Raw genomic sequence first — 27,120 nt, forward strand, 5'->3', positions numbered from 1 at the left:
GCATCGTACCTTCAAGTATAGCAGAACAGTATTAATAGTTTCAGGGGTGGGCTCTCTCTTTCATGTCATGGGACTCAAGTTGGGCCAGTCATTGGTTGGCCATTTTCTTACTTTCTGTTCTCTGTTTATCTCTGCACTTCTTATAGGCAGAAAATATGGTGGGCTGAAAGTTTCCATTCCTCCACTGGAAGTTGTACCTGATTACATGTTTCATATTCCAATTTACCTATTGCTAGGAGACTTAGCTAGGGTCATCCTCAAGGGTTCCTAGAGATTCCTATTGTCCGAGATTTCTAGCTTGTTCCAGAGATACCCCTCCCAGTCACAGATTTCAGTTCTCTCATTCAAATCTCTCTCCCATCATCCTTCCCTCACTTGATAGTCCAGTTCAGCACCACACTCCCTTTCTCAACCAGTTCCTTCCTCTGTCTCTCCAGATGCCTATGTTATTTCCACATCTCAATAGCTTATAAAGCTAGTGAAATTAAGGCACTAGTTTTCAAAGAAATGTAAAAAATATTCATATTAGTACATAACACCTAAATTTTAAATTTGGGAATTTCTTCAAATATTATTTTCAATTTTAAAAACTTTTTCAAAACTTATTCATCTTATATTCCAATATTGTCCCCCATTCCTCCCAGTATGCCCTCACACATATTCTCCCCACATTCCTCTCTCTTTTTATCCTCTGAGAAGGAGAAGACCCCTGATATGGACCCTCTCCAGCACATCAGTTCACTGCAGGACTGAGTGCATCCTCTTTCACTGAGGACAAAAGCCTTTTAGGTCAAAATACATTTGAAGAATTTTCGAGATTTTATTAGGTCTCTCTTTTTTTTTCTGAATTCTATACATCTTTGAGATTTATACCTTTGTAAATTTAGCTAAGAATATGTTGTGTTTGTGTGTTTGTGTGTCTGTGTGTGTGTGTGTTATGTTTTTTTTTCATGAGGAAGAGGAGAGAAAAGTAATTTTATTCCTGGATTTATTTATGCATTTATACTTCTGAGTATATCTGTGAACAAGATGACATATTATATGTGAGATCTTCTTTACTACATGAATTACATTTTGTTGTTAAATAAACAGATTTCTGTTATAAAATCCTCCTTAGAAACAAAGGAATATTCCAACAAGAATATTCTAACCAACAAATGGATTGATTAATAAGAAAGTAATATTTTAACCTCTTTTTCAGTATTACTGCCTGATTTTACTAAAAATAATGTTTCAGTTCTATTTGTTATTTATGTTTATTTTACTTCTGGAAGGGCAAAGATGAAATATTGACCTTGATTTGTTTTTTCTGAGCATTGTTTATCTTACTTCTGTTTATAGACAAAGATAATCACTTTGCAAATTGGACTTTGACTAGCCAAAGGCAAGGCCAGAGATAAAAGAGAATTAAATGCTTCTGATTCTTGCTCTGATCCACTTCATTAGCAGAGAGCCTCCTGGCCTCTTGAACTTAGAGTTCCTCTGTGATCCATTATATTGTGTCTGTTTTGATTTTCTGCTATGGAGATGTGGCTGCTTAAGAGTCTTTTGGTGTCTCTGACCCAGGAGAACTCTGGATAATCCTCAATGGTGCCAGTCCATGAGCTCTGACAATAGATAGGGAGTGATTACACATTTATTATTAAATAATTGGGCTGCTTCCTAAAATAAAGTTTATTCAGAGGTCAAGTAAACACTGGTAATAAGTAGAACTTTGCAGCTCAATCAAACAAATGGTGCATTATATTCTCAGAAATTTCATCTTGCAGTTTGGTAAAAGAGGGTTCCCTTGGGTATAATTTGCCCAGAATAATTTTGTGTAAAGCAACATTGCTTAATAATGTTATTGTGTAACATATTCTTAAAATTTTAACAACTTGAATACACTAGGGTCTTTTTAGTCAACGTATTAAGAACTTTATCGCTAAAGAAATTGTATTTAAGTAACCCAATATTCAATCTACTATGCAAAATTTGTCAATTTAACATTAAAAACTTTAATAAGAAACAGAGCACATGAGCATATTTAAAGGCCTAGAGATTTTGGCCAGCCAGGTCAAATTCAAGTTACTTATAAATAAAGTAAAAAGTTACATTTTAGACATAAGGTAATGGAATGAAAAATTGTAACATACGAGAGATTGATGGAACATTGAAGTGTTAGTAGCTGAATTACACATAGCTATAAAATCATAGAGTATACTCCATAAGCCTTTACATAAATATGAAGAATTAGCCTCTTATGTGGAATTTTATAGAGCTTCTGCTTTCTATAATTATATAATTTTGAGTGCTGTCATATTATTCCTTATTGAAATCTTCTAGCAAGGACCTTATGCCCTGCAGCATGAGATTTTAATTACTCCTGTCAGTGTCAGAACACCCACTAAATATACTCATCACAGTAAATGTGTACATGGTTATCTATAGAAAATAAATATTATTAAGATCTAAATACAAGTATCATTTAAGATGTTTTAAATGAATCTTAAGTAACACAGAGAATCCATCAAATATAAAACAGTATCAATACCATGTTGGTCCAAGCAGATTTGCTCAATGCTTGTAATCTAAACAAGGTGTTTCAATGTTCACAGGGAATAACATTAAAAACAAAATAATTCTAGGGAGGCAATTGTGGTTTTCCTTAGTACAGTCTGTTTCATTTTTTTGTTAAAATATTGTAATAATTTTAGGCAAGTATACATACATTGCCCTTTCTATCAACTACTATCAAGTTTGACCATCTCAAATCCCTTCCTCCTTTCCTAAAGTATAATTACTCACTTTATCTATGCAACCAATGTGATGTATTCTGAAGACCAATAATGATTTCCTGCTTTCCATTGCATAATCTAGAATTACAGCTAAACCAACTTTACTTAGATCATTCTAAATTCTATTAATAAAAATTTATAAAGAAATATCTTAGACGTTTTTTCTGTAACCTAATTATGCCTTTCATTTTAAATCCTGCTGCCTTTCTTCAGTAGGAATATTTAGTTTCCTCTTGGGAAACTAAAATGCTTTGGTGTTGCCTAGTTCTGCTTTGAAGATGTAATATTTCTACAAATGAAAGACAATTCTTAGCATATCAATATGTTTATGTATAGAAATATAAAATCAACTAAACACAAATCTATCCTTGATGTTTATATTTTATATTATGGGCTTTAAAGCCATATATATAAGAGCAGAGAAAATAAAACAATGTAACAAAAAAATCTGTGTTCCCAAACATTTCAAAATGATTTTTATTGGCATCTCTTTATTTAAAAAGTCATTTAAAGATATGATGTTATCATCTTTCTGCATCTCTCTCTCTCATGTCCACAAGTATATATCTTTACTTACATGCTCAGAAGGACATGTTGAATATTGGTAGTGGTCTGGTGTATCTCTGAATAATATTCATTGAACTAACATAATCAAGGAAGGTTAAACTATATATATTTTAGCTTTAATTTTAGATTACATGTGTGCCTTCAGAAAATCTTAGGGTGAAAGAAGTTAGAAATTGGAAAATTGGTCTGAGAGAAAGCTGACTGATACGTTTAGCAATTATAGACTAGGAAATGATGGTGGCACCTACACTCAAAGAATTGCAAATGATCACAATCGCACAGTAAATCCTTAAAAAAAAAATACTCCCCTGACTTCTTTTTAGATAATATATCACCCAGTAGAACTGTATTGCTTTTTCCTGTATTAACTCTCCACCCATTTATTTCCTGAAACTAGTGAATGTCTAAAGGATTTTGGTTTCATTAGATTTCTCTCACTGTCTATCAGGATTTAATAATGTATCTGGAAATATAAGTCGGGGCAGAAAATTTCTTGGGTTCTAGACAGGTTCCTTGTATTCTTTTGTGGTGCAATAGTAAAAAGGTCTAACATTTTCCCATTGTGAGTTAAATATCCAGTTTTTTGGAATATTTCTCTGTGTCCTCTTCATCTTCCTCATCCTTTTGCTTTTGGTACAGAATGATGAAACTAGAAGGGCCTTGCCAGAGTTTTTTCCCAGCTTCCAAATACAAAAACTAATATTAATCATTCTTACAAAACAGTTTCAGATTTTCTGTTATAAAGACAAAATATCTTGATTTTGTTAAAGAACCTGAGACTGCATCTCATGGTATACAGTTCGGTGAATCTTAGTTTTCAACGATCTACTTCTACTTATTGGTATACACCCCATTTACGTGCTATGGAGAAACAACAAATAAAATTAGTGTGTATGAATTGCCACAAAGTTTGTTTCTAGCACTGATTAATTTACAATAGCAACTCTGTACATCGAAAAAAAGACATTTCAGGATAAGATTATGTATTAACTAGGGTTACTTTTCACCTATTAATTTAAAATATTTTCTATTCTTGGCAACAAAAACAGCCATGCCTCAGTCCCATATTTTTAATTCTCCATTTTGTTCTTATATCCCAGCAGCCATTTCTCACACTGAGATATTGATTTCACTTTGCATGTAAATGTATGTGATGTAAAAGACTAGTTTATGTCAATGTTTGTGGCTGAAGACTTCAGGGACCTCATAGCTCAAAGACACATCTTACAATCCCAGGTCTTTTGTAATAGGCTTGTCATAGTTACTTTTTTACTGCTGTAACAAAACACCATGACTAAGGTAACGTATTAAAGAAAGTATGTTAAAAGGGATCATGGTTAGCAACCAGAGTATTAGCATCCGTGACTACTGCAGGGAACATGACAACAGGCAAGCAGGCATGGTGCTAGAACAGTACTGGAATGTTTATATCTGGTATGTAAGTGTGATGCTAAAAAAATACCCGAGAATAGCATGAATTTTTGAAACCTTAAAGCTTACCCCCAGTGATGCATCTCCTCCAATAAGGCCACACCTCATGATCCTTTCAGTCGCTGAACATATAAACGTACAAAACCCACTTCTACTCAAAGACCCCAAATTGAAAATAATCCAGATGAAACTTTCCTTAAAAGCAATCAGCAGAAGGGAAGAAACTGTTTCTTTACTATAATGTAAACCATTATCTTTATTTTTTAGAACCTCGTGTTTCTATAACTATCTTTAATAAGCTAGTGCAGAAAAAGAAAGCATTTAATTTCTTGAGAAATGTGTATAAATCCCACAGAATGAAGAAGTTTGCTGAATGACAGATTTTGGTATTTCATCATACAAGTGTTTCTGCGCTTTGCATTCCACTTCTAATTCTTGAGTTGCACCTGTTCACTCCCTTCCCCCAGTGATTTTTTTAGATGTCTTAAGTCCAGATTCTAGTACAGCCAACATCTGGCAATGAAACAATAGTGATATAGAAACAGTAGCACTCATTATTCAGATTATGATGTTTGATCTTTCCTCTTTTATTGACATATAACACTGTGCCCTCTTTTGACATGTAGCTGCAGTGACTTGCTTCTTTACAGGATATGTTATCACAAAGGAAACAATGAATTCTCCAAAGTATAATGTGTGCTTAAACTCTGAATGTGGTATTTTAAAATAAAATTTTAAGTTATTATGCATTTATTGACATGGAATTCTACCTGTAGTGAAGACCACATTTGTTTGTACTATCAATGAAGAAGAAAAAAACACAATTATTACCTTAAAGGGGATAAAAGGTAGGATATTCTGGTACTCAATTTGAGTGATTGTTTTCCAGAAACAGACATTTAGGTTACTCCATGTTTCAATGTGGAAACAGTTTTTAAAAACTATTTTCTTTCTTTCTTTCTTTCTTTCTTTCTTTCTTTCTTTCTTTCTTTCTTTCTTTCTTTCTTTCTTTCTTTCCACTCCAGATTTTATTTCCCCCATCCACCCTCTGACTGTTTTACATTCCATACCTTCAACCCACCCCCTGTCTCCATGACTCTGTCCCCACTCCCTATCCCCCACCCCACCTGACCTCTAAACTCCCTGGAGTCTCCAGTCTCTAGAGGGTTAGGTGACCATCTCTGAACACTGACCTGGCAGTCCTCTCTGCTGTATATGTGTTGAGGGCTTCATATCAGCTGGTGGATGCTGCCTTTTTGGTTGCCCAGTGTTTGAGAGATCTCAGGGGTCCAGATTAATTGAGACTGTTGGTCCTTCTAGAGAATCACCCTCTTCTTCAGCTTTTTCCTAATTTGAACACAGTGGTCAGCAGCTTCTGTCCATTGGGTGGGTGTAAATATCTACATCTGACTCTTTCAGCTGCTTGTTGGGTCTTCTTCAGGGCATTCAGAATAGGTCCTATTTTGTGAGTACTCCATAGCCTCAGAAATAGTGTCAGGCCTCGGGGCCTTCCCTTGAGCTGGATCCCACTTTGGACCTGTCACTGGACCTTCTTTTCCTCAGGCTCCTCTCCATTTCTATCCCTGAGTTCTTTCAAACAGGACAATTATGGGTTAGAGTTTTGACTGTGGGATGGTAACCCCCTCCCTCATTTGTTGCCCTGTCTTTCTGCTGGAGGTGGGCTCTGTAAGTTCCCTCTCCCTACTGTTTGGGCATTTTATCTAAGGTCATTGCATTTGACTCCTGAAAGCCTCTCATCTCCCAGGTCTCTGGTGTATTCTGGAGGATCCCCCAAACCTCTGACCTTTCTAAGTTGCTTGTTTCCATTCTTTCTGCTAGCCCTCTGGGATTCAGTTCATTTCCCTCCTCCAATACCTGATCAGGTTTCCCTCTAGCTGCAACTGCCCCCCAACAACCCCAGTCCACTTTCCCTCCTGGTCCCTGCCTCCAAGTCACTCTAAAACATACAGGATCATAAGTGAGGAGGCCACAACATCTGTCCCAACACTTAGAACAACTATCCCAACAGGATTCACAGACACAGAAACTCCTGCCTGGCCAGAGGCACTGGTTCCTTCCTGTCTGAGTCAGTGCCCTGAGCAGACCTTGGCCTCTACTGCACCTAGTCTCACAACACCCAGAAGAAGCTCAACTTCCAGGCAATCTAGAATGCCCAGGGTAATAGGTGAGAAGGCCACAACATCTTGACACCCAGGTACTCTAACACACCCAGGATCATAACATCTCAGGATCTCAGTCACACCAGGATTTCAGGATCCCAGAAATAGCTTGACTCCCAGGAGCTCTGACACACCCAGGATCTCAGGATCACAGGATCCTAGAATCACAGGATCACAGAGACAGCTAGACTCTGAGGAGTTCTGACACAACCAGAATTATAGGAGGACAGGCTCTAGTCAGAAACGGCGAGTCCATGTAGCAATGGACATAACTAGATGGAGAGAGGCAAGCATAAGTACATAGGCACCAGAAACCAAGGTCACTTTGCATCGTCAGAACCCAGATCTCCCACCATAGCAAGTTCTGGATACACCATCAGACCAGAAAAACAAGATTCAGATCTAAAATTCACTTCTCATTATGATGATAGAGGGCTTTAAGTAGGACATAAATAACTCCCTTTAAAAAAATACAGGAAAACATGGGTAAACAGGTAGAAGCCCTTAAAGAGGAAACACAAAAACTCATTAAAAAATTACAGGAAAACATAACCAAACAGGAGAAGAGATTGAACAAGACCATCTAGGATCTAAAAATGGAAATAGAAACAATAAAGAAAACACAAAGGGAGACAACCCTGAAGATAGAAGACTTAGGAAAGCGATCAGAAGACATCGATGTAAGCATCACCAACAGAATACAAGAGATAGAAGAGAGAATTTTATGTGCACAAGATACCATGAAAAACATTGACACAAATAATAAAATGCAAAATGCTAAAAGCTCCTAACCCAAAACATCCAGGAAATCTAGGACATGATGAGTAGATGAAACCTAAGGATAATAAGTGTAGAAGAGAGCGAAGATTCCCAACTTAAAGGACCAATAAGTATCCTCAACAAAATTATAGAAGAAAACTTCTCTAACCTAAAGAACGAGATGCTCATAAACATACAAGAAGCCTATAGAACGTCAAATAGACAAGACGAGAAAAGAAATTCCTCCCGTCACATAATAATCAAAGCACAAAACAAAGAAAGAATATTAAAAGCAGCAAGGGAAAAGGGTCAAGTAATATACAAAGTCAGACCTATCAGAATTACACCAGATTTCTCACCAGAGACTATAAAAGCCAGAAGATCCTGGGCAGATGTCATATAGACCTTAAAAGAACACAAATGCCAGACAAGGCTACTATACCCAGAAAAATTCTGAATTATCATAGATGGAAAAAAGATGTTCTATGACAAAATGAAATTTACACAATATCTTTTCACAAATCCAGCCCTGCAAACAGTAATATATGGAAAACTCCAACACAAAAAGGGAAACTCCAACCTAGAAAAAACAAGAAAGTAATCCTCTTTCAACAAACCAAAAAGAAGATAGCCACACAAGCATAATTCCACTTTTAACAATAAAAATAGCAGGAAGCAACAATCACTTTTCCTTATGATCTCTTAACATCAATGGACTCAATTCCCCAATAAAACAACATATACTAACAGACTGGATACATAAACAAGATCCAGCATTTTGCTGCATACAGGAAATGCACCTCAGTGACAAAAATATATACTACCTTAGAGTAAAGGGCTGGAAAAAATTTTTTTTTCACGTAAATGGTCCCATGAAACAACCTGGAGTAGTCATTCTAATATGAAATTACATCAACTTTCAACCAAAAGTTAACAAAAAAGATAAGGAAGGACACTTTGTACTAGCCAAAGGAAAAATCTACCAAGGTGAATTATCAATTCTGAACATCTATGCTCCAAATGCAAGGATTCATATAATTCAGCCACATTCGTAAAAGAAACTTTACTAAAGCTCAAAGCACATATTGCACCTCACACATTAAGTTTCAATAATAACAAATAAGAACATCATACATTAATGACTTTCCAAATACAATAGAGGAAATATTCAGTAGGTAGGCTGAAGCAAACTGAAGGCCCTGTTATAAGTCCCAGAAAGTATCTGATGGCATTGTTAGCTCTTTGCTGTCAGGATACTAGTGTTCTGTTTGTGAATTTCAAACTATGTATCTAATGGTCACAAAGATGTTAGGTAAGATATAGAGGAGGACAACAAATGACAATTACAGAGGATGAAGATGCCCTAAGATAATGAACCCATGGAAATGCAATATTCCAGAGTCTATGGCCACAACCGTTCTAATTCATTAATCAGCCTCACAGAACACTTCTTGTAAGGTGTAACTTCTTTTCAGTAAATTTGTTCAAAGTATTTTTACTACAAACAATCATGCCTTATTTTTTCTGCTACATGATATGGCTCCAGTTGGATGTTTATGCTAAGATAGAAATTTGAAATTTTCTGTTGGAGAAATCTTGAGAAAACCATCTTTAAGTAATAATGCTGAGAGGACTGTGCAGAGAAAGGATTTAATTTACAGGGAGATTGCAATATGGGTCCTGATTATCCCCAAAGGGAGTTCTAGGGTGGCCTAGTTTTGCACAAGGCTGGTAGATTCTGCATCCTGTTATTAGGCAACCACCATAGTGGTGCTCCCTTAGAAATAAATACAGCATCTATTTGGTTATTTCTTCACTGCATGGAGTGAGCTGGGATATAATGACAAATGGCAAAATTCTTAAATCTTAAACTTTCTGTTTTGTCATTAATAGTTTAATCATTTTCTTATAATATAGTATAACAGTATCTCCAGCCAGCAGCAAAATTGGTAGAGTCTCATTATATAAGGAAAATCATTCCTGCAGCTTCCCCAGTTCTTAATACTGAAATTATTAAAATTGACACATAGAAGACTCTTTTGGTCAAATGATGAATATCCAGGCTCTGAAGCCTCTAACATACATGGTACTTCTCTTCTTTAGCTCAATTCTGACTTTGCAATATCAACAACTTCTCCATTTCTAGCCAACACCCAGCAAGTTCTTAAAAACTTATCACATTTTGTGGCTTTCCTTATGATTTTATCAGTTTTCTCCTTTTCAGACCTTTGCAACCTTTTGGACTATTCTTGGCTCCTTAATCATTTGTAGTCATTCTATAATATATACATATGTATATAGCAATTTATTACATGATGTGTGATTTGTTAGTTATTAAAACTTGTATAAAACTGTGTGTGTACCTTGCCAGGAATACCAAGAAAAGTGATATATGTCAGATTAATAATAATTAAATCACCCTACCTTCCTAGTATATTGCTATTCAATAAATGTTGACATTTTGGAGAGTTATAAATGTCTTTCCTTTGCTTCTAACACACAACAATCATGCCACAGCTTATTCAACTTAATGTTTCTCTTAGTAGAGTTTCTAAGGAAAAAGGTCTATGGTCTAGATGGCTAGGATCAGTCACCTATGTCCAATTTTACAGTTAAATAGACAAATAATAATGAAATGCAGAGAACACATTTACCAGTGTGTCTACACTAGAAAGAAGAACAAAGTGTCCAGTGATCCCAAGTCCATTTCTAAGGTAATGACATAAGCTTTGGCAGGGATAAAACATACATAATTGGGAAACCTTGGTCAAGGAATGGTTTGCTACATTGTTCATCCATTTGAAAGTGCTTTTCTTTTTAAAATCTTTATTATTATCATTGTTTGATAATTCTTTATTTTTGTTTGATATTTTTGATAATTATTTGATAATGATTTGATGATTATTATCACTATTTGAGGAAATCAAGGTGGCTCTTGATAATATTTATGCCAGCTTTCTGGGGCAGGCTCACTTTCATAAATAATTGACCTTTCCTTGTCTAGGCCAGCTGGACAATCAAGTGGGACCCCTAGACCCTGTGGAGAGGACTGAGATGAATGAGAAAATAAAAAGGCACAGCAATTCAAGAAGTCTGATCAAGCTGGCAAAGACTTTTTTTTGTTCACACAGGTTATATACTCTGAAAACAGGATATGGGGAGGGATAGGAAAAGAAAGAGGGTTTTGCAGGTGGAGGAAGCTAGCTACAGCTGTGGGATCTCACTAAGTTATACCTGTTGTTCTCACAAAGCCTTGCCATTACAGGGGTTCTAAAAACATCTATCTAGCAGGATGTTGGCTAAATCTAAAGATCAGGAGAAAGGGTTACTAAGGTGGGTTGCTATGAGGCCTTGTTTGAAGACCTGAGAACTGACAAGTGAATCATGGAAGGTAAGCAGAAAGAAGAATAGTAGATAGGAGAGCCAAGGATGAGTATGTGTCAAGAATAAGGCCTTGCCATGGCTTCCCACATTTCCTGAGGGTTGGTCTCTTTTGAAAGTTTCTGCTATTCTTGGAAGCCAAGGTTTCTCCATGTTTAAAGCAATGGCTTAACACTATGTGAAGTATATTTGAAAGGCAATATTATGTCTGCTTGTAGACAGAGGATAACTTTTTAAAGAGGTGAGAGACTCTCAGGACTCAAAGGGAGAGACCTTAGATAAAATTCTCTACACTGGGGAGAGGGAATTTGTAGAGTCTACCTCCAGTAAAAATACTGACATCAAGTGGAGGGATGGGGTTGCCATCACACAGTCAAAAACTCTGACCCAGAATTGTCTCTGTCTGAAAGAACTGTAGGAACAAAAGTGGAGAAGAGCCTAAGGAAAAGGAGGTCCAGTGACAGGCCCTCTCCCTCCCCCTCTGCCTCCCCTTCTCCCTTCCCCTCTCCCTCACCCACACCCTTTCTCTCTCTCTCTCTCTCTCTCTCTCTCTCTCTCTCTCTCTCTCTCCCTCTCTCTCTCTCATTTCTTCATTTCTTTGTTTCTGCTCTCTGTTTATCTGTTTACAATTCTTTAATCTACTGCTCCACTATGCTTGCCTGCCACAGTGCTCCCTGTAACAATGGTTATGAACTAACTCTCTAAAGTTATAAATAAGCCACACTTTAATGCTCTGTTTAATAATTGTACTGGTCATGGTATCTCTTCCTATCTATAGAACACTTTGACTCAAATATTTCCTTAACTAATTAATTTGAAATAAACTGTCTTTTTCTAGCAACAGTATAACATCTCACTGAATTTGAATCTTGGATGGTGAGGGTGTTGCTGCAAACCTTGGAAGAACTAAAGCCAGAGTAGAAGACAACTGCTGTCCTAATTACAATGTCCTCAGGAATGGGGAATGCCAGAATGTTTTCTAATGTCACACTTGCAAATGATTAGACAGGGTCCACAAAACTAAAAATAATGTGTGACATTTACTTTACCAACTTAAAATTACATTTAAAGCCTACCAATATTGCCTACAAACACCATCATAAAATGTTTATAAAAATGTTGAACTAACATGGACATTGTGATTCAGTCAAGTGGACACACAATTAACTACATACATGCTAAATATATAAAGGTAAGCATTCCATAATTGAATATATCTTGGATTAAACAATTAGCTATCATATCTAAGTACAATTTGTTTATAATTATTCTGAGAAGTTTTTATTTTTAAAATTAAATTTGTTTCAGACAATTTCTCACATTACAATGTGCAAGGACGGTTTTCAGCCCCTGCCATCCTCTTCTTTCCATACATATGTTTCTCATGTTCATGTCTATTCATGTTGTTTTGTAATCTGCTGAGATTAAGCAAGGCTCCCCCCCCTTTCTGTCTCTCTGTCTCTGTCTCTGTCTCTGTCTCTCTCTCTCTCTCTCTCTCTCTCTCTCTCTCTCTCTCTCTCTCTCTCTCTCTGTGTGTGTGTGATTGTGAGTTTGGAGTTATCTACTCAAGCCTGTTCATTTCCATGAATGTACAAATGAAGACCATGGTTCTTCCTCATCCAGATCTATAAAAAGCCACTAGTGCAGAGCTACAGCATAGGGCCCCATGAGCTTCTTCCCTTTCCTTGACTGATAGTTCCTATCTTTTTAGAGCCTAGTACTAATAATTACAGTTGTGAGTTGAAGATTCTACTGGTTGTAATGAGTGTATGGAATGGCATTTTACATTCCTATACACTATCTCTAGATTTTATGTACTTTTCATCCCCTCTTCTGTCCACTGAATCTTAGAATGGTATTCTAAATGCCTCTCTTAGTTCTGATCTACAAAGATTCCAATGTTTGTCAGATAAATATAAACCTTCTGTCTCTTCTAAGAACTACTTCCATATGTTGAAATGTGTATGTATATGTGTGTGTATGAGTGTGTATTCTTAAAATAGTATTTGATAAATTATTATTTTTAAAATCATTTGTTAACAGGAGAGACTTACCTGAACTATTTAATGTAGATTTTACATTATTTTCCATCATATTCATTCCTTTATTATGTTTTAGGTGAATGCTTCATATTTGAAGATTTTCCATAGTTGAATTATTGCTGATAGTGTTTTACCCTTTTTGTGTGCTTGGTAATGTAAAAGGATAGATATGGTTTGTTTAATAAGCACTTTGGCCTTCATATGTGAAGGATCATTAAAGACTTCAACAATATATGTTTCACTATTAACTACGTATTGATTTGTTCATTGAACTGTTATCAATTAAAGATACACACCCCACTGAAAAATCAATTGTATTTGATTATGACTCCACCTTTTCATGTCCATATATAATGCACATACACAGATACATGTATAATCATATACATGCATATTCAACATTTTATGAAGTAAGAATAGAAGAGTTAAAGGAGTCTTGAGACATGGAGGAACAGGGACATGTTATTCCAAGACACAGATAATCACTCATAACCACTAACAGTCCTATAAATCTTATATAAGTGTATCAATTAATTGAATTTTATTAATTATTCATATATGAATCATCACAGTCTATGTCATGAATACATTCAATCTATTTTGACAATTAAAAACTTAAAAAACTACTTGTGAAACATTAAAAATCAAATTTATGATTCATTTACATATTTATAAATTGTTAATAACTAAGGGAATTTCTGAGTGAATGAGATATAAGTTTACGAACGGAAGAAAGCATAGACAAGGATAAGCTCACATTTAGGGTAGATGTTTACACTGCTCTCAGTCTTAGAAGAGTCATCAGCACCTTTGTCCTTGAACTTGTTCAAGAACACTTCAAGTACATTGCTCCAGGAAAAGAAAAACAAAAAAAGGAAAAGAAAACAGAAAAACCATCAAGCCTTACACAGAATATATCACCATAATATTAAAAAATACATCTGTAAAATCACATAGAAAAAGTGTTATAACTATCTTAAATAATGAATATATTATTAATGTATTTTTATAAATACATAAAGAAGTCACAGTGGAGAAAAAATAGTCTATTCAATATTATTAGTATCCAATGTCCTAGGAGTATTAAAATTTTTTAGATAGACATGAACATTTTTATATTATTTTTTCTAAGTATTTATAACCATTGCTAAGGTTAAGAATTTTTTTTTTTTTTTACAAATTTGATCCAACAAAGTTCTTCAGAAAATATCATATAAATCATGTAAATTATGGAACTTATTCATTCAATTATGGAGTCTTAGAAGTGTAAAGATTTATTGCTGGCAAGCTAGAGACTTGACAGCAGTGAGGTGGAGGTCTCATCTGAAATTGACAGGTTTAAGGCTCAAGAGTAGATAATGTCTCTTTTATAAGACTTACAGCAGCAGGAAAATATTTAAATTAGATCACATACAGTAGTCCAGGAGACATACTTCTTATTCCATTTCTTCCTTTCTAAAAATTCCTTAAAAGTTCCATGTATTTATGCTATGTATATTAATCATTTACATCAACCACTACCTCCCTGTAATTTCCCCTAGTGCACCGTCCCATATACCTCTGAGCTCCCTTGCCTCATCTATTTGTTTATGTTAATAAGCCCCCGAGTCCAATTAGTATTGCCCATATGCACATGAGCATCCTACAAGAGCACGAATCCTCAAAGCCCTCAACAGTCATTAGTTTGAGGATTCTTTCCTCATCATGTTATGCTCATCTTGTTCAGGTAACCACAGCTATTACTATTTTATGTGAACAACAATTTGTTCATACCCGCAGGTCAGCATTTCATTGTTCTCCTCCTGAACCATTGGCTATTAGGTTGTTTCGATTCCCTTCTTCCTTGCTGTTCCCACAGCTTTAAAGATGGAGAGGCAACTTTTCACTCTATTTCTGTCAATTGGGTTATGTCAAACCAGTGTCAAAAAGAACAACTTGCTTTACTCACTCTATCTACTTAAATGTTACTTGACTAAGAAGTCAGAAACACCATAAAACATACAGAATTGTTGTGTGCATATCTAGATCAAAGTCCAGTCAAAAGACTCATCATCTATATTATCTTTCATAAAACTTCACATACTTTGAAGTGACAAACTTCAAATGTAATTAACAGACATTCAAGTTGACAATCAAGACCAGTAATCACAGCTGTCGTTTTACCTACTTAATAAATATTACTTTTTATATGACAATTCCTTACGTGTGTAATACATGCTTGTCATTACTATCCCTCTGCCCTTTCTTATCTCTTGCACACTGCTACCAAGATGATCTACACTCCCCCAAATCTACAGCTCATTTTATACCTTTCTGTTTGTGCTTTTGTTTTTTTCCATTTCGTAGGCTATCCAATGCAGGAGGAAAAACTAATCAGTGGGCAAATCACTGAAGAGAGCAATTTACTTTTCTCCTCAAGCTGCCTTGTCATTAGCTTCCCTAGGCAGAATGGGGCCCATTATTCATAACCTCCTAAATTTTGCTGGGTTAAACTTGTGTAGACAACTGTAGTTTCTGAGACTTCATGAGTGTCATGGCCACGCCATGTGTCTAAAACAACAAACATATCTCACTACTCATCCATATTGTCTGGCTCTTATATTGTTTCTATCTCTTCTTCTCAAGTGTCTCTCAGCCTTGAAGAGGTAAAAGAGTTTCTTATATAAGGCTTAAAATTTAGCAGTCACTATTCTCAGCACCATGAGCAGAGTTTAGGGTGCATTGTATGTGTGTTTTTTTTTTTACAAATAGTAGTATTGCCTATAGGTATAAACACACATATTTAGTAGTTTGAAACATGCCCATTTAGCAAAACTACATAGTAGGTTCACCCTCAGTATCTATGACCTCTGCAGCCCTTTACCAAGTCCGCTATACCAAGCATGGATTATTTTTTTTTTAATGTGGAACATGCCTCTCACTCAAGCAGAAATCAATTAGTTACCTCCTCAACAATAGTACCATTCTTGCATCAGCAGCAGGTTGTTATTGTAGCATGCTAGGTCCAAATAATTTTCTCTCTGCTGCCTGCATAGGAACTTCCAGCTACTAGGGAGAAAGCTTCTAGCTCAGTTCCAGAACTGTTTCTCTATATTTTGTAACCAATGTGTGTGGTATCACATTCAATAAAGTGTTATTATCCTTTTTTTGTGTGAGAAACTGAGGGAATTATCAATAGCCTGTATTGTTTTGGAAAACTCTTAGGTCAGAAATTCTTGGGAAGATATCCTATACTTGGCATTGTTGTTTAATAACCCATGACTTCTGGGATTGACATTATCCATCAATATAATGCATTCATTCAAATTGTTTTTTAGCTATGTTTTTCGTGACTATCATCAGCCTTTCACTACTTGCTATCTGTTTTTCATTCATTTGCCTATTATTTCTGTAGTGACTTTAAATGATTTCCTTTACTTTTTGAAATTACAATACATACATACATACGTCATTTTTCACTTTTCTTTCCTCCTTGAACTCTTGCTACAAGAATCCTTGTTCTCCTTCACATCACAGACTCATTTATCATTAATTGCTGTTACATTCATGTTTCTATAGAGGACTGAAAGCTAGAAAAAGGCCATGCTGTGAGAAAAAGGAGGCATTAAGGATGCAAATATATATATGTGCATATATGCACCTATGAACATAATCATTTTGTTTATGAAGTAGCAGGTGTCATTGTGGCTTCATCATATGTCTTTACTCCAAGTCATCCCATCCTCCACACCATTTTCGTCTCCCATCTCATACTCTATTTCTATTTAAACGTTGTCACCACACTCTCCCCTCTGCTGTTTATATCACATTAATGCTGCAGTTCCACCCCTCCTTAATGCCTCCTTTTTCTCACAGCATGGCTCTTTCCTAGTTTCCAGACCTCTATACATGGTCCAACAAAAAGAAGTAAAGCTAAAACTTACGAGCTGTGATCCACATGAAGGAGAAAACAGAAAAAGCATACTTTCTGGACCTGGCTTTCCTCACTCAGTGCAGAATTTCTCAACACCTCCATTCTCTTCAAGTTTCATAGTTTCATTTTACCAGGTGAATAAAATTGAGTTCTATATGTGATCCCACAATTTTATTATCCATTTATCAGTGGATGGGCATCTTCTGGCATTCTGTTTCTTATCGCTTGTACTAAAGCAGACATGAGTGTAGATGAGGAAGTACTTGTGGAGTAGGTTCTAAAAGTTGTTTTCTGTAATACTAGGACCTGGGTCATATGATAGTTCTATTTTTAGCTTTCTTTCCTCCTTTCCCTCATCCCTCCCTCTATTGCACTCTCCCTCCCTCCCTCCCTCCCTCCCTCCCTCCCTCCCTCTCTCCCTCCCTCCCTTTTCTTTCTTTCTTTCCTTTTTTTCTTAATTTTTCTGAGACACTCCCAAACTGATTTATATAGAAGCAGCACTTACCATAAGTTTTATGATTTTCCTTTTCATCAAACACACTCCAGCATTTGTGGACATTTGTGTTCTTGATAATGGTCATTCTAGCTGGAATAGGATGGAGTCTCAAAGAGGTTTAATTCTGCATTCTTCAGATGACTCATGAGTCAAATACAATGTTAAAAGAAGTGGTTGTACTAAATACTGGAAGGAACAAGTTTAAGAATATAAAATAAGAGTCAGAACTGAAAATAAAATTCATTTTCAATTGAACCTTCAACTGTGACATCCATTATTTTATTTTTCTAATAAGCTTTTAAAAGAAATGATGACAGACTGCAACCCGGAAGAATTTAACATTATTGTAGATAAAACATAATAAATCAATTCACTTTTCATCTTTGGGTTTCAACCAATTCTTCTGTTTTATCAGTTCTCTAATGAATCATAAAATTCATAAAAAAGTTGAGCGATCTTGCATTTATTTCTAGATATGACCTTTTTATTCTCAGAGTCAAATGTCTTTGAGTAACTGTCTAAAATTTTGCCAGTAATCTTTGTAATACAGCCTCTCCCTGTGTCATTTTAAGTTTTCATCTTGCTCTTTGCCTTTTCCTCTTGTTTACAGACTTAACAAGTTCTCATTTGTCACTGTTATAGATGATGCTACTTAATGACTATTATTAGCATTTTTCTTCCACTGTGACTCTTGATTTTTCATGACCTTTGTTTTTATGCACTGACTTGTAGACTAATATGATAGTGCTTCATTATAAAATGAAAACAGTTTCAGTTCTTAGAAAGACTGTTGGCAATATGTAGATCTGCCTTAAATGCCTGTTCCCTGAATGGAGGTACTGTTTTGGGAGTCTTGGTGACCTATCGTAAGTGTGACTTCGCTGGTGGAAGAGCGTCATTTGATTAAGGACTTCAAGGTTTATATTTGCCCCTGATTCTGCCTCATCTCTGCTTAATAGGCTGTCATTGTGAGAAGTCTTGTTCCTATCCACATAGTAATAACCTTGTACCATGACACATTGCATCATTTTTTACTTAATTGCCAATACAGTGGTAAAACTTGGAGCTCTGAATATAACTATATTAGTCAACAAACAGGTTGATTTTGATATGAATTAATTTAAGCATCTAAATGCTTTAATATAATTATGGTACTTCCAGGTTAGAATCAAAATACACTCATATGGATGACATGCTAATATTTCAGTTCTGAAAAATATTTAGTAATTAGTATAAAAATAGTACATGCTTTCCCAATCTTTTTTTCTCTTTTTAAAAAATAATTTTAAATTTTAATTAAAATATAATTGCATCATTTCCCCTTTTAATTACATCCCATCATTTTCTCCTGTTTTCTACTTATCCTCATATTTTTGATATTTTCTTTGATTATTATTGTTACATATATGCACCTAAATATAGGCAATGTATTTCTATGTATTTGCATAAACACAGAAACACATTAACACAGAGATACATTAACACATATTAACAAATACATAAATACAACTGCTAAATCTATTTAGGGAGCATTTCTTTTTGTTTATTGTTATACTCACACATACCATTGCTAATTCTTTTGTAGTGTTGCTGATATTTACATTATTTAAGGATTGTTCACTTATTATTGTATAACAAATTAAGAAGTTAAGGGACTCATCCCTAGGGAGAGCTAACCCCCTCTCTCAGCACTCATTAGTTGCCTGTAGTTCTTTGTCTAGTTATGTGAGCCTGTGCAAGTGCCTCCTTCTGGTTAGCATATCTCTCTGTGTGTTCTCTGCTCAGGCCTTGTTTAGACAGCCATACTATTGTGATTTGGGCAATGTAGATTCCTTTTCCTTTCTAGGAGACACAATCTCACAGCAGACATCATGATCCTTTGACTCATGCTTCCTGCTCTCTTTTCTTTCCCTTATAGGTGCCAGAGTTGCATTTTTTTTTAACATTCAAAATATGTCACTTTTCACCTGCTAGCATATAATTACCAAAAATACTAACTTGTATCAAAATTTAGAGTTTTTCCCTTCCTTTTTGCAGTAGGTTAGATATTTGGAATATTATTTAAATACTTTTTACTCACGTGGTATTTTTAAAAATTATTTTAAATATTGTAAGGTTTTTAACTTGTTTAAGAAATTCTGCTCAAATTTTGAAAAATCTATTTACTTCTGATGCTATGATGACAATATTTTAGACACAATGAAAAATTTTATCATTAATCACTTTTAGATTCCCTTTTCTGTCCTGCCATTTGAACAGTACCAATACAGTGATTTTTTTCTCTGTTGTTTTACTCAGAACAAGAACTTTGTCCCTTTGTACTGATTCAGAAATCTGGCACACTTTATTATATACCAAAATAAATATTTTGATAGAATAATCAGAAGCTTACCATGTTTAAGTGAATCATATTTAGTTTCATTTTCAGAAACCTGACCTCTGAGTCTAAGCTTCTTTCTGTGCCTCATTACATCTTTGCTTTCTTATGAGTCAATGTTTTTGATAAATCTTCATATTTTCAGTCTAGTTTTACTGATATGTTTTTAAAAATAAACTTGTTTCATCACATAGAATATAACATGTATATTGTTTATCTTTTATAATCCTTGTCTTTATGTATTTTATTACCTACACCCAGGTAACATTTCTTGTACAAATGAAATTATTTACCCTTATATACATAAGTGACTAAATTCTAAAATATTATATTATATCATCATATTATTTTTCAGAATGTGGCAACACTGCTTATAACTCTCAGCATTATATCTTAAATTGTAAAATTACATTAATATAAAATGAAATTAAAGACAACTTTTGTGAACATATATTTGGAAATCAGAATCTTCACTCACACAATACCTCCCAATCAGTTTCCTCTCCCTCTACTGCTCTTTCCTCCCTTCATCCCTCCAACCGAGACTCCTCCTCCATTTCCTATTCAGAAAAAAGCAGATCTCCAATAGGACTAAATAGGATACAATAAGGAGTGAGACAAGGCAAATGTGTTCAAGGTTGTTCCCCATTTTCTCTTCTATCAGATTCACTGTATCTGTTTTTATTGTGAAATATCTGGTACATTTGGTGTTGAATTTTATGCAGGAAGATATATATGGATCTATTTAGAAACTTCTGCATCCAGACATCCAGTTTGACTAGCACCATTTATTGAAGATTCTTTTCTTTAAGTAAGTTTTTTCTGGCTTTTCTATAAAAAGTGTCTATATGTGGATATATTTCTATCGATTTCTATCAATTTGATTCCATTGATATACATGCTTCATTCATTCTAATACCATGTAGATTTTATTACTATAGCTCTGTAGTATAAATTTAGCCAGAGATGGTGATACCTTAGGCCGGTCTTTTCTTCTATAGGATTACTTTATCTATACTGGGGGCTTTTTAATATTTTTTCCCATATGAAATAGAGAATTGTCTTTCAAGATTTGGAAAGAAGTCTGTTGGAATTTTGTTTGGGATACTTTGGATCTGTAGATTGCTTTTGGTAGGATGGGCATTTTTACTATGTGAATCCTATTGATCCATAGCAAGGAAGATCATTTGTTTTTCTGGTAACTTCTAAAATTTCTTTCTTTAAGGAATTGAAATTTTTATCATACAAGCCTTTTACTTTCTTGGAGAGAGTTACCCCAAGATATTTTAAAAGAATGTTTAGAATATTTAATACATTCATGGTTACAAATTTATTGCCTCTTTAAGCAAAATAACATAATGTAACTACATTATTTTTCATACTATTCTATACTTTGCATAATTTACTAATTATAGATCAAATGAAATATTAATCTTTGAATTTATTAAAATAAGATTGTATCAGAGTAAATGCTGGGTAGACTAACTATTAGAACAATTAGACACCCTTTTTAAAATTTTAAGTCCGGGGATTTACTTTTTAAAATTGTTATAGCATAGACATGCAAGAGTTTATCAGAATAGCAGCCTTCCAATGATAGAGCACATGAGAAAAATATAGACTAAAAGGAAAGACAATGAAAGCTTTTCTAGTCAGGCCAGAAAGTTGTGACTTAGTGAGATGAAATTTTGCAAAATTTAAAACCTAGATAAAAATGATGATGCTGTCAGGTCCTTTCAGCCACAGGGCTTAGCACAGATGGGTCACACACTCCAGATGGAGCCTCCATTCCCTCATGACCTATTTGCCACCTGCTGCATATCAGACTTTTAATATGAAGCCGTGGTTTTATCATAATCTTGTGATGACTCACAAAATCAAATATTTCACATTTATCAACATGTTTTTTATGATAGTGAAGTCCACAGCAAATACATTAGCTTAAATATATTTATTCTTAATTGATTTGTGAACATTCCTAATAATTATACCTTCCTATGAAAAGGCAATATTTTGGAACTGAGAATTTCCTTCTGCTTCCCTCTGTTCATAGCATGCTGCACTGTTGATCTGAATATCATTTCAACTTGTTTTAGAGCTATTTATTCCCAATTTTGCATTTGTTTGGTGAACAATACATTTGAAGTTCCGAAGTTATCTTCTTTCTCAGTTTTTCTTTAATACTTAAAGAATCTCTTGTATTTTGTTGGCGATGCTTGCATCTGTGACTCCTGTTCTCTTTTCTAGGTTTTCTATCTCCAGGGCTGTTGTCTCCCTTTGAATTTTCTTTAATGATTCTACTTCCCTTTTTAGATCCTGGATGGTTTTGTTCAGTCCCTTCACCTGCTTGATTGCATTGTCCTGTATTTCTTTATGGGATTTGTGTGCTTCCTCTTTAAGGGATTCTACTTGTTTACTTGTGTTCTGCACTTATTTAAGGGAGATTTTATTTTATTTTATTTTATTTTATTTTATTTTATTTTTTAGCAAGAAAGCCCACTTTATTCCAATTTGAAATGTAGAAGTTTGCCCAATCTATTGAATATTTTGCTGGGCATTAAAAGCCACTCAGAAACTCACCTCACTGTGTGTAATATGATACCTTTTCCCTAAAGGAGTTATTTATTTCCTTAAAGTCCTCTATCATCTTCATGACATGAGAGTTTAGATCTGAATCTTGTATAAAGGGTGTGCTTGGGTATCCAGGACTTGCTGTGGTGGGAGAACTGGGTTCTGATTTTGCCAAGTCAAATTGGTTTCTGTTGCTTATATTCTTATGCTTGCCTCTCGCTATCTGATTATCTTTGGTGTTATCTGGCCTCTCTGACTCTGACTGGAGCCTGTCTTTTCTGTGACCCTGTGATCCTGGGAGTCGAACTAGGGAGTCAAGGAGATGGAAAGAGAGGGGGACAAAAGAGGGGGAAAGGAGAAGGAGAAAATAATGGTGACAGTATCAATCTGGAGAAGACTTGAAAGAGGTACAGAGGGTCAGGAAATTGAATAAAAATAGGAAGTAGGGGGGAATGAGGAATTGGGGATAGCCACTGGAAGGTCCCAGACACCAGAGAAAAGTAAGGCATACATACATGCACACAAACAGGCACATGAACAATTACATCTAGAGTACACATGTACATATATGTATATGCAATTTTATGTATATGCATATTTTCCTGTTGTATATCTGTGTCCAACAAACAAGCCTGGTACATTTGGGGAAGAGCAGACAGCATCAGTCCCCTTGGAGCTGGGGGTATAGACAGTTGGGAAATGCCCTCTGCATGCTGGGAATTGAATCAGGGTTATCAGTGAGAAGAGCATCTGCTCTTATCACTTTATCTCACTTATATTCATCTCTTTAGCTCATGTATGCTCCAATTCAGAAAACTGAAAATATTGAAAGTAGTCGCGTTGCTTCTATACCTAAATCTATATGTGTAATAAAGGCCAATCAGTACCCAATGGGAATGACTTTAGCGGTAACGCACAGAGAATGGGGAGATAGAATCTGTGGAGATCATCTCCAGTAATAGGCACGGCCCCTGGTCAAGGGATGGAGCCACCCATCCATCTCAATGTTTTTTAACCCAGAACTGTTCCGGTCCAAAGGAAGAAGAGGGGGAAAAAAGGAACAGAAACTGAAGGAAGGAACAACCAGGGGAACTGCCCCAACTAGGGATACATCATGTCTGCAGACTTCAAACCCAAGACTTGAGGACAGGTACCAAGTGTGGCAGTTCCAGGGGAGGTCCAGCAAGCATCTGACGGAAGCAGAGGTGGATGCTTGGAGCCAGCCATCAGGCTGAACTCAGGGAACCTGGTGAGGGAGCTGTCTGAAAGACTGGAGGAGCAGAGCTTGATTGCAACTCCATTGGAAGAACAACATAGGCTGGCCTAACCACCTAGTTCTCCCAGAGACTAGACCACTGTACCTAAAGACCATGTAATTTACAAAAAAAATACTTAAATACTTAAAGTATTTAAAGAATGAGTTTAAAAGAAAAAAAGAAAAAGAAAAGAAAACCAATGAAAAAGCATTGTCAATCTAAGGAGATAACAGATGAGGGTAAGAAAGATCCCATGTAATTTACAAAAAAAATACTTAAATACTTAAAGTATTTAAAGAATGAGTTTTGATATTTCAAGAGAATATGTCCTATACTAATAGAGAAAATTATGATGAATTAAATATATTTAAAAACATTTATATTATGTATAGATATGTGTATGTATATGATGTATATGAATATGCATACATACATGCACACAAACAGGCACATGAACAATTACATCTAGAGTACACATGTACATATATGTATATGCAATTTTATGTATATGCATATTTTCCTGTTGTATATCTGTGTCCAACAAACAAGCCTGGTACATTTGGGGAAGAGCAGACAGCATCAATCCCCTTGGAGCTGGGGGTATAGACAGTTGGGAAATGCCCTCTGCATGCTGGGAATTGAATCAGGGTTATCAGTGAGAAGAGCATCTGCTCTTATTACTTTATCTCACTTATATTCATCTCTTTAGCTCATGTATGCTCCAATTCAGAAAACTGAAAATATTGAAAGTAGTCACGTTGCTTCTATACCTAAATCTATATGTGTAATAAAGGCCAATATAAAAGTCAAAAGTACTTTATTTATCTCTCATTTAGAAAGTAATATCCAGCCATCTTTTTAAAAAGAATGTTGTTATGGAAAGGCTGATAATAGAGAAATTCTTTCTCTTTATGATCATTTACGTTCTTCTGAAAATAAATAAATATGTATCTTTATAATCAACTTCTTTCAATCTTCTATTATTTACATTTGTGAATTTTTTTCTTATCTCAACTTGATCTTATCTCAACTTGATCTCTTTTAAGAAATGGATAAATAGTGGGAAAAACAAAATACAGAAAAATATTTTTTGTTCACTCTTACATATGAACCAAATATTTATGAAAAGATATATATGTATATATGGAAATATCTGTATACACATGCAGTCCACGGAGACACACACACAAATATATATATGACATAAAAACAGAAGTAGAGATATTTGGAAGAGGAAGAGAATTTTAACTGATATGAGGAACTGGTAGAGACAAACAAGGATTGTGAAAAAGAAAATATCAAAGGTTAATGGTATACATTATAAAAATGTCATAAAAACTAATTTTCTGTAAGCTTACTCAAACTAATACATAAAAGAAATACTTTCAGCATTACAGAGCTCATTCAGGAATGCTTAATGTGGAGGTCAGATACTCATGACCCATGTAAAGTGAAACATGATACTGTCATCAGTTCAGATTTAGTCCATTATAATCATGGTGGGAAACATGGCTGCATTCAGGTAGACATAGTTCTGAAGAAAGAGTTGAGATTCCTACACCTTGATACACACACAGAAGGGAGAGAACTGATTTGAGCTTCTGATACTTCAGTGCCAACCCCCAGGATGACACTCTTCCTTCAGCAAACCAACATTTACTCCAGTAAGGCCAGACCTCCTAATGGTGCCACTCCCTATAAGCAAGCATTCAAACACATGAGTCTGTGGAGGCCAAACCTATTAAAACAAATGTAGGTATACATGGAGGGCAGGACAAATAATGTATTAAATTTTTACTCATAGTGTCAGAATTTCATACAGAGTGTGCAAATTTCAAACATAAGTATTTAGATCCCATCTACCTCTGACTTTCTACCTACAGTTTCTCCCAGTCTCTCCCTTCACCCCAATCCCACCTTCCTGTCTTTTTCTTTTACTTTTTCTTTCTAATCATGTCTAAGTAACACTCTCCATTTATGTGTATATTTAGAGCACCATCCACTGGACCATGGTCAATACATTATGACTGATAACACAAAAGAAAGTGACTCTCCTCCTCCCACTCTATACCTTACAATGCCTATAAACTATCCATTGCTCCTGATCATGCTGTGTGGCCTTGTGAGGCCCTTCCTCTCTATGCTAAAATGTTGATTGACCCAACATTGACCAAGTCTCTCATATGCAACTAACACTGATCTGATTTACTGATTGCTATGGCCCTGTCATGTCTAGAAGATATTAGTTGACAGAAATCTTCCCTGGCTTATGTTTCTTACTATCTTTCTTACCCATCTTTTTTGAGTTTCCTGAACCTTATAAAGAGAGTGTGTGGTAAAGAAGTATCATTAATACCGAAACAGTTTTAAGTCACTTATCTTCTGTAGTTTGAACAGTTATGAATATGAATTAACTGCTATTTGCTACATAATGAAGATTTTCTGATAAGGGATGAGAGTTGAGATAGTCTATAGTTTTAAAGATAAGTATTTAGAAAACAATTACAATATATTCTTTTATAAACTTAATTTTCATAGGGCCTTTGACCTCTAAGCTGCAAATTCTACATTTATTGTACCTTGAATTTCTTTCTGTAGATAAGGCCTTGAGTCCAGTGAAAATGTTTCTGGTTAGCTCCATGACATTCCCTCCATCAATGGAGCATGTCTTGCCAAGCTGATCATTACTGTATTTCTCAATGGTCACAGCTGTGAAATACTGCTGATGTCTTTCCTCGTCCCATATAATCATCTAGCATTATGCAAACTAGCCAACCAGCAGGATAAATGCTTCCAATTCAGTCCCAATTTGAATTCTTTATGTCCTATGATCAAAGAAAGTGGTAGTGTTTCCAGCAATCACATTATATCATCAAATATTGGTGTGTAACTAAGAGCAATGACAATAACTTTTGTTGTTTTTCTGGTCTCTGGGAGGAGAATTTGTCTGGGCAGCACTGATTGGACTCAGTGGATGTAAAGGGAGAAAAAGACACAAAAAGCTGGAGTGGGGGTTGAAAAAGGGAGAAGGAGGGGCTTGGGGAATTATGAATATATCCTAATTACTTTGTATTTTTTATTGTCTCTGAGAGGTATCCCAATCTGACACTAGGCTTCTTTTGTTTGACAACTTATGACTTGGTACCACAGCATTATCCATTTTTTTGAATAGGGAAACTCAATTACATTTAAAAAAAAATCCATGCTTTTAGGAAGCTTATAAAATAGATTTCCATATGGTATTTTCAAATATTCTTAGTGTTCTTTTCCTTCTTACCTACCCTCTCTAGCAGCTCATGTCCCTCCCTCTTCACATCTTCTCTCCATTCCTCCTCCCTCCTCTTATTTTCCTAGTCAAAGTACAAATCCC

The 27,120-nt window shown here is 35.2% G+C and overlaps 1 protein-coding gene and 1 long non-coding RNA gene across 5 annotated transcripts in view; one reads left to right on the top strand and one right to left on the bottom strand.

Annotated features, from left to right (window-relative positions):
- The window catches only part of Fstl5 (follistatin like 5), a 575,824-nt gene that overhangs the window by 90,321 nt on the left and 458,383 nt on the right, over positions 1-27,120 (top strand). The window lies entirely within an intron of this gene.
- LOC143442004 (uncharacterized) lies at positions 759-14,959 on the bottom strand. The gene is made up of 3 exons (XR_013109858.1): positions 13,150-14,959; positions 5,969-6,122; positions 759-1,607 (listed from the first exon to the last, which is right to left on the bottom strand). It is a non-coding gene; the product is annotated as an uncharacterized LOC143442004 (long non-coding RNA).

The sequence above is a fragment of the Arvicanthis niloticus genome, chromosome 4 (assembly GCF_011762505.2).
Source record: "Arvicanthis niloticus isolate mArvNil1 chromosome 4, mArvNil1.pat.X, whole genome shotgun sequence".
In the NCBI taxonomy this organism is placed as follows: Eukaryota; Metazoa; Chordata; class Mammalia; order Rodentia; family Muridae; genus Arvicanthis; species Arvicanthis niloticus.